Source organism: Urocitellus parryii, chromosome X (assembly GCF_045843805.1).
Source record: "Urocitellus parryii isolate mUroPar1 chromosome X, mUroPar1.hap1, whole genome shotgun sequence".
Lineage (NCBI taxonomy): Eukaryota > Metazoa > Chordata > Mammalia > Rodentia > Sciuridae > Urocitellus > Urocitellus parryii.
The window spans coordinates 18,564,035-18,580,559 of NC_135547.1; the positions used below are offsets into that span (position 1 = coordinate 18,564,035).

Consider the following 16,525-nt stretch of genomic DNA (forward strand, 5'->3'; position numbering starts at 1 on the left):
CAGGTGTCCCTAGTCCAAATGGGATTGTGCAGCTGCCTTACAAACCCATCATAATTGGGTCTACCAACATTTTGTAATAGAAGTCACTCATTTTGTGCAAACAACTCCCACATGGGACGAATCTGATGTTACAGTAGGGATTTTTTTTTTTTTCTGACAGAATCTTTCTTCTTTGCTGAAAGCACCTTTCCTCTTTGGAACAAATTTTCTTTGAACATTCTCCTTTGTTATGGAAAGACTGAATGATTTGTCCAAGGTGAGTTAGTAGCAGTGCCAAGATTATTTATATTTACAATATTCTGGGCACCATTTAAAATCAATGGAGGGCTGGGGATGTGGCTCAAGCGGTAGCGCACTCGCCAGGCATGCGTGCGACCTGGGTTCGATCCTCAGCACCACATACCAACAAAGATGTTGTGTCCGCCGAGAACTAAAAAATAAATATTAAGATTCTCTCTCTCTCTCTCTCTCTCTCTCTCTCTCTCTCTCTCTCTCTCTCTCTCCTCTCTCACTCTCTCTTTAAAAAATAAAATAAAATAAAATCAATGGAAGTCTCTGTGTCCTGACCCTCAGGTCTGCTCTTGGTCCCAACTGCCTGAGGTAGTGTGCTCTCCTAATAGATTGTAGCTTGTATGACATGATAGTGACTGTCAGGAGTCCATGTGTGGCCTCCACCTGGCTGTTTCTTTATTTTACAGTATTATTTGTCACATCAAAATTCTCAGTTTTGAAACCTATTAAAAGATGGTGGCACAAGGAGCAAAGTTCTTGTCCCAGTATTACTTAACTTTATTGTGACTGCTGAAATATCTCCAGGGACAAATGTCAGGATGATAGAAAAAGAGACATTCTCTAATTTCAAAGAGAATCTAATGTCCATCCCTTGCACTGGTCTTGCTCTTAGGTTCAGAGAATTATAAAATGTCAGAATTGAAAGTGATTATTTAATGCAGTCCTCTTAATTCTACAGGCAAGAAAAAGGGCCTAGAAAAAAGAAGGGAGCTTCAAAGGCATGCAATCTGAGTAGTAGAGCTAGGACTGTAGTCTGGGATATTCTCATCCTTAATTCAAGGACACTTTTAGAGTTCAAACTTGGGACTTTTAGATACAATTCAAGCAAAATCATCATTATTCTTAATCATAAATAAAAGCAGGTCCTGTGGGTTTTTTGTTTTGTTTTGTTTGGTACAGGGGATTGAACCCAGGGGTGCTTAACCAAGGAGCCACATCCCCAACCATTTTTATTTTTGTTTAGACATAGGGTCTCACTGAGTTGCTTACTGCCTTGCTGACTTGCTGAGGCTGGCTTTGAACTCATCATCCTCCTGCCTCATCCTCTGCCACTGGGATTACAGGCATTCATTACCATGCCCGGCCAAGCAGGTCCTATTTTTTAATCCCCACGTCCAGCTGGACATTCATGCAGTTCAGATATTACTTGAGACTATTCATTGTTAAGGGAAACACAAAGAAAACACTTGGCCAGTATTTCTCTTCTCATTCATTACTTATCCCATCTTCTTATTTCTTTATTTAAATTTTAATTTGTTCTTTATAGTTATACATGGCAGCAGAATCTATTTTGATATATTTATATAAGCATGGAATATATCTTATTCTAATTAGCGTTACCGCTGTTGACCGGTGACGAGTTCTTGCTTCCCCGATGTTGAAGAATAAGGCCAAAGAAGCACGCCGAGGCAAGGTCAGAGTAGAGATTAGAAATTTATTAAAGGACAGAAGAAAAGACTTCTCCCGGAGGAAGAAGGGGACCCAGAAGGTGGAATCCGTGGAAGTGCGGTTGTCTCTCCATTTTATAGTTCTTTCAGTGATGGAATGTAGGTGGGAAGGCCCGAGGGGTGGACACAGGTGGGCCAAAGAAGTAGTCTGAGCAGGAAGGACTTCATTATCACTCCTTTGTGATGGGCTATCTTCAAATCTGCTGGGGGCTATTCATTAATACTTCTTCCAGGTGGACTTTAGCCTGGGGCCTCTTCAGGACTTCATTAACATTCCATGAGTTGTCCTGTTTTCCCTGAGTCATTCTCAGCATGGCCTCCATTTTAGATTTCACTCGGTATTAGACCCGATTTACCTACCTACACTGACTACCTAACTTTAAATCTGGCTTCATTAGGACCCCAGTCTTGTGGATATAAATGATGGTGGAACCCATTGTGGTATATCCATACAGGTACATAGGAAAGTGATGTCTGATTCATTCCACTTTCCATTCACATCCCCTCTCCCTTTCTTTAATTCCTCTTTGTCTAATCCAATGAACTTCTATTCTTCCCCTTCCCTCTTGTTGTGGGTTAACATCCACATATCAGAAAAACAAGGTTATTAATCTTCATCTAGTTTTGTCTTTGATCATCAGTTACTCTTAAAGGGTTTCCTCAAGCAGGGACTTGAAGCAATCATCTTAGACTTTGGAATTATAGGTCCTGGTTTCAAGGCCCTCTTTTGTTCTTTACTAGTTGTGTGGCCTTAGGCTTTCACCTAACCTCTTGGCAACTTAGTTAGTAAAAATAGGTATGATATTCTCCTTCCCAAGCTGATTGCTAAACTTCTCTGTGATAATGTAATGTGTGGACAAGTACTTTGTGAGGAATAAAGGGCTATCCTCAAAGTGGTAGCTGTGAGAATGTCTACCATAGGTACTCACAAAGTTCCTTTGGATTGCCTTACAGTTCTTGGAGGTCTGTTGAGCAAGAGAACAGCTATTTCTCAATTATTTACATTATTGGCAGGTGAGGGGAGCACAAATATAAAACAGAAAATCATCTAGATATGATTTCTGTTGGGGTTTAGAATCCATTATATTTGGGGGAGCTTCTGAAATCTGTTTGCTGAGAGTGAAATTCAATTAAGGTAGAACTGAGGCAGGACATGTGTAAGACTCCACCCTTCTCTGGGCCTTAGATCTCTATAAAAGGGGGAATTGCCCTAAGTGATCATAGGGTCTATACCATATCTGATATCCATTGTGTCTCAGAGTCTAAACACATGGAGGGACAAGCCAGCAGGACAAAGCCATTGTTAGATGATGCCTGAAGTTTTGTAGGGCAACTGGAGCTGTGCACCTATAAGGGGAAAAAAATCACAAGGTGCCAAAGTGTTGTTGCCTCATTAATAGAATAGGCAAAGAGAGAATTCAGTCTTGGGTGTGAGAAACCATGACAGACATTTAAGAAACTGATCAAAAGAAGAGATTGGTGAAGAGAGTGAAAATAGCATCTATAGACCACAAGGGCTGGGCTGCCAGCAATGTCCAATGCTGCTGTCACTGAGGAAAATGTGCAAGATGAGTCTCTGTGCTATTTCTGTTCAGGGGTCACAACTCTTCTCAATTCACCTGATTTTTCTCTCCTTTCAATCATGTCCTTTTCAAAATTCATCTCAGAAGTGTTTCAGAGCCATTCTGATTATAACTGCTGCTAAAACCAATCAGCAAAGGTCTGTCTACAGTGCAGGGCAATCAGCAGGTACCCAAGGCATTGGTCAGAGATGATGTCTTCATTTTGAGGGACTGTGGCTATCAGTTTGGCTGAAGTTACATTGAAGCACAATGCTGCTGCCTACCAGGGGCACTGCTTCCCATATAATTTTAGGAATGGCGCATGGTTGAATATCATAGTGTTTTATTTTGTTTTGTTTTACTATTTGCATGAGAAGAGTGTGAAAATGAGTTATGCTGTACTCTAATATATTTTCCCTTTTTAACCCGTCTGGTACTCCCTCAGTCTGTAAGAATTTTTTTGATAGTGAGTAAAATAAGATCCACAACTGGCTCAATCACACATCTTATGCTATGTGGTGATATCCTGTACTCTTGAGCCTTTTCATAAATTGGGAAGGCAGGGACGTTACTGTATGGGATTAGGAATATTGTGCTAGAATGGTATGTAATGTTGCATGGTAGCCAGCCCTGGTTTTATATGCCATGTATATCTTAAGTGAGAGTCATCTTAAGTATGCACAATAAGTAGGAACAGACCCACAAATATCAATAAACTATGAAAAAGGGAGTAAAATTAAATATCAGCATCAGGTGACAAACTATAAAGGGGTTCATCAGACTGTATCCATGTATATAACAATATCTTTTTTCATTGCTGGGGATTGAACCCAGGCCCCTGGGCATGCAAGCCAAGTATTCTACTACTGCACTACATCCCAAGTCCTTCCTTCAATTTTATTTTAGGATGGGATCACACTGAGTTGCATAGGGTGGCATCAAACTTATGATCCTTCTGTCTCAGCCTCCTGGGTAGCTAGGATTACAAGCCCGAATCACCACTCCCAGCTAAGAGTTCCTTATATATTAAGAATATTAGATCCTTATCAGATATGACTGAGAATATTATTTCCCATTCTATAGGTTATCTTTTTATTGCTTTAATAATGTCCTTTGAAGGACAAAAGTGCTTTGATTTTTATGAAGTGTAATTCATCTGTTTTTTCCTTTGGTTTCTTGTGTTTTCAATGCTATGTCTAACAATTCTAAACTCAAGGTCACAGATATTTACACCCAAGTTTTCTGCCGCAGTCTGGCTGGGCACAATTCAGGAGCTACTTGTCAAAAGAAACAAACTTTATTTTTAAAACTACAAACGCCAAACAAAACAGCTCCTCAGGAAAAACCCTCAGAGCCCAACTGCCACCACCGGCTTCCACAAGCCTCTCCACACACCAACCACCACCTCCCACAATCCTCCTGCTCTTGAGGCCGATTGGCTAGGTCACGTGGGCGGAGCCAAAGAAGTCCCCCAATGAGCAGTTCCGTAGTCTGAAGGGCAGGGAAACAGCCCAATGAACATGACCGCAGAGGAGCCAATCAGCTAGATGTTGCTGGGGCCACTGTGAGCCAATCATCAGCTGGCAGTCTGAAGGGCAGGGAAACAGCCCAATGAACATGACTGCAGAGGAGCCAATCAGCTAGATGTTGCTGGGGCCACTGTGAGCCAATCATCAGCTGGCAGCTTGAAGGGCAGGGAAACAGCCCAATGAACATCACCGCAGAGGAGCCAATCAGCTAGATGTTGCTGGGGCCACTGTGAGCCAATCATCAGCCGGCAGCTGGAAGTTTGCTGGCAGCTGGAAGTTTGTTGGGGCCCCTTTGGCTGTGGCTCTCAACATCTCCCCCTCTCTGTTTAAACAACAAGCATGTGGCTTAGGGACCGTGCCTGCCTTAGGTTGTCCAATACTACATATGGTCCTTACCCGTCTTCGGATGAGCTGACCTCAGGGCGTCAGCCTCCTGTCTTAGGTTGGTACCATTGTAATTGGATCTTACCCGTCATTGACTACCAGTCCAGTATACAGCCACACCTGTGGAGAGGTACCAGCGGGGGGGTGAGGTTCTTTGCCTCACCTCTGTTGGCCCCCAAATAGCTGAACGATCATTACAAGCAGAAGGGAGGAAGATATACCAAATCAATACTCCAACACTACCACAAGTCGCTGCACCAACAGATAGTTCACAATGCATACAAGTGAGTTTACAATGCATACAAGTGACACATAGTTTAGGCAAGTTCTGTAAGCGGTTCAGTGATGGCTATTGCAGAAACTGTAGATTAGTTTTATCTTTGTCTTCACCGGCACAGGGATGAAGATAGGAATTCTGGCAATAATGGCTAAAGAAAACATTGTGTAACATTCCAGAAGGCACTAAAAGAAAACAATTTTCTTAACAATTTACATTATCTTCACTGGCACTGGGATGAAGATAGGAATTTTGGCAATAATGGTTAATATTAATAATTGTGTAACATTCTAGAAGGCACTAAAAGAAAACAATTTTCTTAACAATTTACATTATTTTGAAAAGAATTATTAAATATAATAAAAAGAATAGGTGAAAGTAAACAAACAGATCTGTTAACCTTCTTAACAGTTATTTACCCAATTTAAATTAAACCATTTAAATCACGTGAATAAAAAAAAAAATTTTGGATCCATTTTTTTTTTTTTTTATGAGCGCTCAATCATATATGATATATGGACATATGTACATTCAAACATATAACACAAAACACAAGTGTGCACACATAATATAATACATACAACACATAACATAATAGTAAAGGCCTTATAACTTTTTACAGGTGAAATCTCCATTGCAATGTTTAAAAACTCTATAGTAAAAAAAAATATATAGAACTGATCAGCAAAACATTAACCTAGGTCTATATGAGCTCAAAAAACAAAATAGAATAAAATAGATATTGAAAAAAGCATCCTGGTTCTGTTGCAGATGTAAGGACAGCCAAATTGGAGTTTTGGATATCAGCTGTTATGGATTTGAGCCAAATCATCTTCTTTTTGGTCTGTAGAAATTGCTTTAGTTAATCTCTCTGGAATCCAAATCGGCTGCTGTTCTCCCTGTGGAAACACAAAAACAGGCCCCCGACTCCAGACAATCACTGGGTCAGGACTTTAGTTAATCTCTCCGGAATCCAAATCGGCTGCTGTTCTTCCTGTGGAAACACACAAACAGACCCCCGACTCCAGACAATTACTGGGTCAGGACCTTTCCACTGTCCTGTTAGAATATCTTTCCAAAGTACCTTGGGCTTATGTACATTTTTTGGACACATATGCCTTTCTGCAGCACTAAGTCCTGATGAATCCAAATTTAAAAAGTTTAGAGTAAAAAGGGTTATTTTAAGTTTATCTTTGGGGAATATATACCCCTTCCCAATTCCGTCTTTTTGCTTTAATAAGTACATTTTAATAGTTTGATGAGCTCTTTCAACTATGCCTTGTCCCTGTGGATTGTATGGGATTCCTGTTATATGAGTAATGCCAAATGATGAACAAAATTGTTTAAAAGAAGTAGACGTATAACCAGGGGCATTATCTGTTTTTAACTGTTTTGGAATGCCCACAGTAGCAAAATTTTGTAAGCAATGAGCTATAACATCTTTAGTTTTTTCTCCGGCATGAAGGGAGCCCATCAAAAATCCAGAAGAAGTATCAACTGTAACATGCAAATATTTTAATTTTCCAAATTCTGGCAAGTGTGTGACGTCCATCTGCCAAATATGGTTAGGTATCAATCCTCTAGGATTGACTCCAAGATTAACTTGTGGTAAAAAGGTCACACAATTTTGACATTGTTTTATTATTTGTCTAGCTTGCTCCTTAGTTATTTTAAAACGCTTTTGTAAAGTATTAGCATTGACATGGAACCTTTTATGAAAATTTATAGCTTCTTCTAGTATAGAGAAAATATGTACGTCATGTGTAGTTTTATCTGCTAAATCATTGCCCAAACTAAGGGCTCCAGGCAATCCTGTATGTGCCCTGATATGTCCTATAAAGAATGGATCTTTTCTGTCCCAGATTAAACTTTGTATAGTGGAAAACAAAGAAAAAACAGTAGAAGAAGGGGAAATCCTACCAGCATCTTCAAGGGATACTATAGCATTAACTATATACTGACTATCAGAAAATAAATTAAATACAGAATCTTTAAACATCACAAAAGTTTGTAATACTGCATTAAGCTCTACCTTTTGAGCTGATTGTTTGGGTACTAAAAATGTAAAAGTTCGATCAGGGGTAACTATTGCTGCTGTACCATTATTTGATCCATCAGTGAATATATTTGGAGCATTCATGATAGGTGTTTTTCTTGTCATTTTTGGAAAAATTACAGGATGCAATGACCAAAAAGACAATAAAGGATTAGATGGTAAGTGGTTATCAAATGAAACATTAGATTTGCACATGATTATTGCCCAAGTATTTAACTCATTAGCTAATTCATCAATTTGATTCATAGTATATGGAGTAATAATTTTATTAGGAGAAATTCCAAACACTGCCTTTGCTGTTTTTATTCCTTTGAGTATTAATTGTCCTACAGCCTCAGGATACCTAGTAAGAATATTGTTAGGAGAATAAGATAAATGTATCCATAATAATGGACCTTCTTGCCAAAATACTCCTGTAGGAATATTTTTTGTTGATAGTACAATAAATAATAAAGGCAAACTTATATCAATTCTATCCAAATGCATATTTTCCATATATGTTTCAATGATTTTTAATGCCTTTCTTGCTTCAGGCGTTAACATTCGGGGTGAATTTGGATCTGATGGACCTTTTAGGATATCAAATAAAGGTCCCAATTCTCCTGTTGGAATACCTAGATAAGGCCTTATCCAATTTATGTCTCCTAATAACTTTTGAAAGTCATTAAGTGATTTGAGTTGATCTACTCGTATTTGAATTTTTGGTGGACGGACCATGGTTGAGGATAATAGAACTCCCAAATAATTAATTGGAAAATTTAATTGTACTTTATCTATTGCTATCTCTAGATTATAATTTTTTAATAAGTTTGTAAGTGTGGCATAACATTCTAGCAATGTGTTTTTAGCTTTGTGTGCTAATAATATGTCATCCATATAGTGAAATATTTGTAGCTCAGGATTTTGATTTCTAAGTGGCTGGATTACTTTGTTAACATAAATTTGACACATAGTTGGGCTGTTAGCCATCCCTTGAGGGAGTACTTTCCATTCATATCTCTGATCAGGACCTTCATGATTCAGTGCAGGGATAGTAAATGCAAAACGTGGACTATCCTCAGGATGAATTGGAATTGAAAAAAAACAATCTTTAATATCTATAACTAAAACATACCAAGTTTTTGGCAAAGCAGACAACTGAGGAATCCCCGATTGAGCAGGTCCCATAATGACCATTTCATTATTAATGGCTCTTAAATCTTGCAATAATCTCCATTTACCAGATTTCTTTTTGATGACAAAAATGGGAGTATTATGGGGAGATACAGAAGGTTGTATATGTCCTTCCACTAATTGTTGTTTGACCAGATCATGGGCTACTTGTATCTTTTCTTTAGTCAAGGGCCACTGAGGGACCCATACTGGTCTTTCTGATTTCCAGGTAATTTTTATTGTCTCAGTGGCCCTTTGTGAAAATCCAACCCATGTCTGTCTATTCCTTGATTTATTTGTATTGGTGCTGCTATACCTTGTCCTTGTTTTTCTAATCTTTTTCCTTTCCTAAAACCTTGTCTAGCCATAATAGTGGGTGCATTTTGATTGATATTATTTGTTAATGTCAAACCTAATTGATCTAAGACATCTCGTCCCCATAAATTTACAGGAAGATGATCCAATACATATGGCTGTATAGTTCCTTCACATCCTTCAGGATCCTTCCAATCTAATACCATTGCACTTTTATCGGGATTATTCGCCACTCCTAGGCCTCGAAGCGTTTGAGTGGCTTGTTGTAATGGCCAATGTTTTGGCCATTCTTGACGAGAGATAATGCTAAGGTCTGCACCTGTATCCATTAACCCATTAAATTCATGTCCTTGAATATTTAGTTTTAGCATGGGGCGAGAATCTAAATTTAAAGAAAGCATAGCCCAATCTACACCTGTGGAGCCTAATCCCTTGGAACCTCTTTCTACAGCATGACTGGAAAATTTATCATGTAGGCTTGGTATTATTAGTAATTGTGCTATTCTATCTCCTGGTGAAATTACTGATATACCCTTTGGAGAACTGGCTATAATTTTTATTTCACCTTCATAATCGGGATCAATTACCCCAGGACTTATCAAAAGTCCTTTTAGAGTAGAAGAGCTGCGTCCCAATAATAAGCCTACTGTTCCTTTGGGAAGAGGTCCTTTCACCCCTGTGGGAATGATTTGAACTCCCATCTCTGGAGTTAGTACTGCTCTGGCAGAGGCGCAGATGTCCAACCCTGCGCTCCCTCTGGTTTGTCTGATGAGGGATCTGATGCCCTGGGCACTACCCTGATGGGGTTGCTGGGGTTGCTGGGTTCCTCCAGAGCTCCGTATATTTGTGGTTTGGGGCCCCGGAGCATTGGGGCCCCCTGTCCGTTTTTTGGCAACGGAACCCGATGCCTTTGTCCACGATATTGTGGATAAAAACCTTGTCCTTGTTCGTTTTTTGATAATGGAGTACCCTCTATGGTGGTTTGAGAACGGCATTCATTAGCCCAATGTCTCCCTCTACGGCATCGTGGGCAAATACCCGGTATTCTATTCCTTTGATACCTAGTATTGTTAAACCCTCCTCCTATGGGGCAATTCCTTTTAAAATGTCCTGTTTGTTGACAATTGTAGCATGTTCTTAGCCCGGCATCTAAAGCCTGTTTTACTGCAGCTGCCACAATTTGCCCTTGTTCATTAATGTCTCTGGCATCTAAAGCCTGTTTTACTGCAGCTGCCACAATTTGCCCTTGTTCATTAATGTCTCTGGCATCTAAAGCCTGTTTTACTGCAGCTGCCATGACTTGCTCTTGTTCATTAATGTCTCTACACAATTTAATATATTTGTTTAAATCTTCCTGTTTCCATGGTCTAATGATATCTCTGCACCAACGATTCGCTTGGTCATAAGCCAGTTGTTTTATTAATGGCATTGCTTGTTCTGTATTCCCAAAAACTCTGGTAGCTGTTTGAATAAGCCTATCTACAAATTCAGCATAAGGTTCATTAGCTCCTTGTATTATCTTAGATAATTGACCTTGTAAACCTCCATGTCCTTGTAAAGTCTTCCATGCCTTAAGTGCATCTATAGCAATTTGTGCGTATACACCAGGATCATATGCAAGTTGTTGCTGCCGATCCTCATAAGGTCCCTTTCCTAACAACATATCTAGATTTCTCTGAGGATAACCAGCTGCTGCATTTCCCATAGCTGTCTCCTTGCAAAATTCCTCATTAGCAACCTTCCATAACAGGTATTGTCCTCCAGTTAGCACAGCTTTACACATATTAGCCCAATCTGCTGGCGTCATGTTTAAGTTGGTAATGGATTCGATCAAGCTTACAGTGAAGGGTGCTTGAGGACCATAGGTTGTTACAGCCTCTTTTAGCTCCTTCACTGTTTTGTAAAATAAACCCTGGTGAATTCGCTGCCCTCCTACCTCAAATACAGGGCATACTTGAGATCCTGTCTCAGGATCCCAACTATCAACTGCGGGGGTTGGGAGTCTCTTAGCATATGGAGGTGGTGCTGTTGATTGGACCCTTATGCCCTCTGGTGATAGAATGCTGTTAGTAGCAGTCTCCTGTAGAGGTGGTGCTGTTGGTTGGAGACTTTCGCTCTCTGATAGAAAGGTGTTATTAGCAGTCTCCTGTTGTAACTTTTCCCCTGATGGCTTTTTCTGCTCTAAACTTCCTTCCTCTGTCTCACTAGCTTGAAAGACCTTGTCTTGTACTTGAATCTTTTCCTCATTCTGACTAACTTGAGAGACCTCTTTTACTTGAATCAATATGTCTTCTCCTTCCTCTACCTTTGTCTGATCTGAAGGCTTTGGACTAAGCAAACCAGATACGTTCGCCCACAATGTCAATGTGCCAACTGGCAGAGTCCCTGGGTTGTTCTTTTCTATTCTTTTTAAATCTTCACCATGATGGTTCCATTGTGATATATCTAACAACTCCTCCTTAAAAAGCCATGGGCTATATTTTTGTATTGTATCAACGTATGCTCTGACTGCTCTTGATTTTACTGGGATGATTCCTTCGTCTAACAATTTACTTAACACTCTTTCGGTTTGTTTTTTACCAATTGCTGATCCCGTATTTCTACTAAATCATCAGCTGGCAGCTTGAAGGGCAGGGAAACAGCCCAATGAACATCACCGCAGAGGAGCCAATCAGCTAGATGTTGCTGGGGCCACTGTGAGCCAATCATCAGCCGGCAGCTGGAAGTTTGCTGGCAGCTGGAAGTTTGTTGGGGCCCCTTTGGCTGTGGCTCTCAACAGTTTTCATCTATGAATTTGATAGATACCCTTGTCAATTAAATTTAAGTCTTTATCCACTTTGAGTAATTTTTTGTATGTGGTATAGTGTTGGAGTCCAGATATATTACTGGATTCATCTTGCTACTATTTTGCTGAAGAGTTTTCTGCTTATTCTCATAAATGATATTGGTCTACAGTTTTCTTATGATGACTTTGTCTAATTTTGGAATCAGGGTAATACTAGCTCCACAGAATTATTTGGGAATTGTTCTGCCTCTTCTATTCTTTGGAAGAGTTTATGAGGGATTCTTCAAATGTTAATTCTTTAAATGTTTTATACAATTCACCAGTAAATTATCTGATCCTAGGCTTTTTAAAAGATAAATTCAATCTCTTTTTATAGGTCTATTCACTTTCTGTTTCTTCTTGAGTCTTTCTAGGAATTTGCCCATTTCACCAAAGTTATGTACTTGGTTGATATGTTCTAGAATATCTATTTGACCCCTTTTAAAATATAATTTTTACATCTTTCCTTATATTCACTATTCAACAAGGCATGATTCTTCTATTTTCCTTTAACAACTCCACCTTAGCCTACTTACATCTTTTCATCAGCCAGATGTGAGGACATAGGGCCTTCTCCAATCTTTCTTGAGAATGACTATGGTATAGCTTTGGAAATATACAGAAGACCTATGAATGTGGCCTACTAGATCCCCAGGAACATAAAGAACTTTTTATAACCCTTCTGGAAATCTCATCCCCCAGAATTTCCTTTAAACATTTTGGGTAGCCTATTATTTTCTCCATCTATTGTCCCATCATCTCAGGCAGCAGCAAAGTAAAATAATTTCCTCTAATTTATTTCAACAAATGCCCCTAGGGAAAGGACTTTTGCACAAGATGAGCTCCATATCAGTACAAATAAAGACATGCTCAACAATAGGGTCATTTAGGTAGTCACCATGCAGTTCAAATAATGACAGTTCACTGGGAATGGTGCTTTGAACAAACTCCATCTCCATTTTGTCCTCTCCTGTGGCTGCCATGCCATGATTGTGGTCTGTTACTTTTCAAGACTGACACAGAAGTGGAGATGGGGAGTGGGAATAGGAAAGTCAAAATGCCACAAAGCTTACTCTTTTGCCAAGATTCAACCATTTTTCTCCTCAAATGACTGCTATCCATATTTGTTAATTTCCAAAGCTCTAAAAAGTTCAGTTTTTAAAAACTAAACTGTTTCCTGATGTTTTATTATTAGTATGTTAATGCACATATTGCAAGGCATTTTATTGCATGCTAGGCAAGTATTCCACCACTGAGCTACACCCCCAACCCTGCTTTTTTCTTTCATTAATCAACTATTTATTAATTACCTAATAAGTGGACAAACTTGCTAATCCCTAGAAATACAATAACAAGACTGATTTGGTTTTTGCTCTTGTGAAGCTTATAGCCTTATAGAAGAAGACAGAAAAATTTTGAGCATAGGAATGTGGCAGGAATAGGGTAAGACATGAAAATAGTAGTTTCACAGGGACAACATGAAGATCTTGTAAGTGAAGTTAAGATACATATTTTTTCCCTAAGGGCTATGGTAAGCCAATGAAGAATTTCAAACTGAGCAATGAAATTATCATTGCAGTGTCTCTGGCATTTAAAACACTGTCCAGCACTCCATAGGTGATGAATTAATTAATAAATTATTTTCACAAATACTGTTTTATTTACTTATAAATCACTTACTTTATAATTTACTTACAAATTATTCAGATTATTTTCAGTGTTAGTGTAGAATAGAGATTATGGTATCAAAACCCTTTTACACTCTTAAAAACTCTTAAGTACTCAAAAGAGATGAATGTATGTGAATTACATCTATTGCTGTTTACTTTATTAGAAACTTAAACAGCATTTTAAAATATTTATTTAGTGACTTACTAAATTAATTATTTAAAATTAATAGTAATAATAATAATAATGTCATCCGATGTTCACATATATTTTTTCCAAAAAGAAAAAAGTTTTCCCAAACAAAATGCTTTAGTAGAAAGCGTGACATTGCTTTCTATTTTTGTAAATCTCTTTAATTTCTGATTTAATAGTAGACAGCTGGATTCTCATATCTGCTTCAGCACTTAATCTTGTCTGAGGAAAATTTGGCCTCATGAATATACAGTTCTATAGGAAACAATGCTTATACCACTTCCAGATATTAATAATATTTTTCTCTGATACTGTACAAAAATATGGCAAGTGAGTTTCTTAAAGATTATTTACAAAATGGAAGCTGCACACATAAAATATCAATTAACTTTTCACTTTCCATTACATTAAAATTTATCTTGAATATGCATGAATCTTTAGCCATTGTGTGATTTTTGTATCATGATGTATTAGTTATTTGAAAAATATTGGTTACTGAGTTATTTAGATCTGCCAAATATGAACATACTTCATTTTACAACATCAAAACATCATATTCATGAGTATCACCACTGTTCTCATCAGAAAACCCTTTAAGTATTGGAAAGCAGTCAAGCTTTATAGTGGAAGATACAAATTTTCCCAAATTGTGTTTTTTTGCTTGAAAGTGCAAATTTTATCATTGGCTACAAATACTGTCAGTTGTTTTCCTTGAAGTAACTGGTTCACTTTGTTTATTTATGAGAGAATGCCTGCCAATACTCAAGTTTGAATAACATTTTGTCTGCCAATCTTTATTTCAGCTAAAAACAAGGTTTCATGAAAAAAGTATATAGTTTATAGTTTATATCGTGACTCATTGCAAATGTGTTTTTCCTTTCAATGACCATCATATTTCAATTTGTAGAAGTACTTTATGTACACTTCCCATTTCATCATACTTAAAACTTAAAAAAACATGTTGTTAAGGGTCAAGAGTTGCTAAAATTAGTTTTTACTACTTCTTTAAGTAAATTCTTAAGTGAAACTGGCTCTTTTAAATGTGAGTGCTTGGCAGTAAAACTATAATGACTACTATTGTAATTTGGTGTCACTACTCTGGCTCATGATGAGGTGTCAGCAGTTTTACCCCTTGTATCGACTGTACCATCATTGCAACTGTCATCACGTTTGTTTGAGGAAAAACCATGAACTTGATCATTATTCAATACTTTGAATATTGCAGCACTACTAATGTTTTTCTCTGGCTTTCATATTGTAGATCTTTTTCAATAATTAATTGGTGCTGATATTAGATAAATGTGAACAAAACAGCAATTCTAGCCCATGTCTGTATATTTATCCATTTGTAACGCAAAAACACAATCTGTACAGGATATATTCACTCCATTTTATGTTTTCAGGAAAACCTTTAAGTTCCACAAGTTGGTTTCTCTCTCACTGAAAAGTGGCATGATTTCATCTACTGAATTTTAATCCAGCAATGTCAATCCTACAGTAGTTTATTAGTTTCTCCACTATTGTGTATACTTCTTCAGCTAATGCAATGCAATAAATTATCCTGTAGCCATGTTTCTTGGCTTTTTCATTCCTATCCGGAAAAGGTGTAACAAACAGTTTTGACTTTTAAGGAGCTCATAACATTTACTTTAAATATTGAGTCCATTTTCTTTAAACTCTGGATGATTGATTTCAAGATGACTCCACAAGTTAGCTTACACTATAATACTACTCTTAAGTGTTCTGTTGCATCAAACACAGTAAGTTACTTGTGTTTATGCAGTCAAGAGAAAGACAGCTTTTGTTTTTTTTGTTGTTTTTTTCAGTGATAAAGGATCAAACTGAGGGCCTCATGCATGAGCCACATAAAAGTAAATAAATAAAATAAAGGTATTTTAAAAAGAATGGATTGGAGGAAGGCAAAAACAGGAGCTTTGGAGGCCAATTAAAAGACTGTTGGAATGGTATTGTAGCAGTAGTCCTCCAACTTGAAGTATGCATTTAAATCCCCTGAAGACTGGTGAAAACACAGATGGACAGGCCCCACTCCCAGGGTTTCTGATTCAGTAGGTCTAAGTTTAGGACTTCAAAGTTTGCATTTCTAAGTGCCCACGAGAATGCTGATGCTGCTTATTTTAGGGTTACACTTTGAGAACCACTGGATGATGGGAGGGCCTTGCTACTCATCTCAGTCCTTACCTCAGATCTACTGAATATGCATCGATATGAATTAAGTTCCGTGATGATTTATATACCGATTAAAGTTTGAGAAGCACCCTGGACCTGAGGATGGAGGGGGAAAAAAGATTTGGTGTTTGAATGTAAGGGAGATGGAAAAATCATCAGAAATGTTTTGATTCCTTCAGGCTTGCAGAACTAAGTAGGTGGTGATTTTTTTTTTTCAGTGCAACAGGGAGCACAAGAAGATGAGGAGATTTAGGGGAGTGGTATTTGATTCAGTATTGAGTTTATTGACTACATCATAAGGTTCTCTTTGAACTTCACATTATTGGTCTTGTGTGATTAAACAATAATGTCATGGGCTGCCAGTGATGGGAAGGTATTTGTCTTTTGTAAGAGTGTAAGGGACACATGCAGGATTCTATTTGCAGCTCAGCTTCCTTTTATAATTGATAAAAATTAGAAAAAAAGCAAGTCTCTTCTACAAAAGGAACATTTAAAAACCTGTCTCTCATCCCAGAGCATTCAGACACAAGCATGAGAGTGAGAGACACAGGGTAACCTACAGAAATTCTATACTGCCCATCAGTAATTCCAACTTGGAAGAAAGAAGTCGATATTCTAGGTATCCCAGAGCAGACCAGAC

General features: G+C 38.0%; 1 protein-coding gene across 1 annotated transcript in view; it reads left to right on the top strand.

Moving 5' to 3' along the window:
• Gpc3 (glypican 3) overlaps nucleotides 1-16,525 on the top strand; it is a 423,699-nt gene that overhangs the window by 251,232 nt on the left and 155,942 nt on the right. The gene's annotated exons all lie outside the window — the stretch shown is intronic.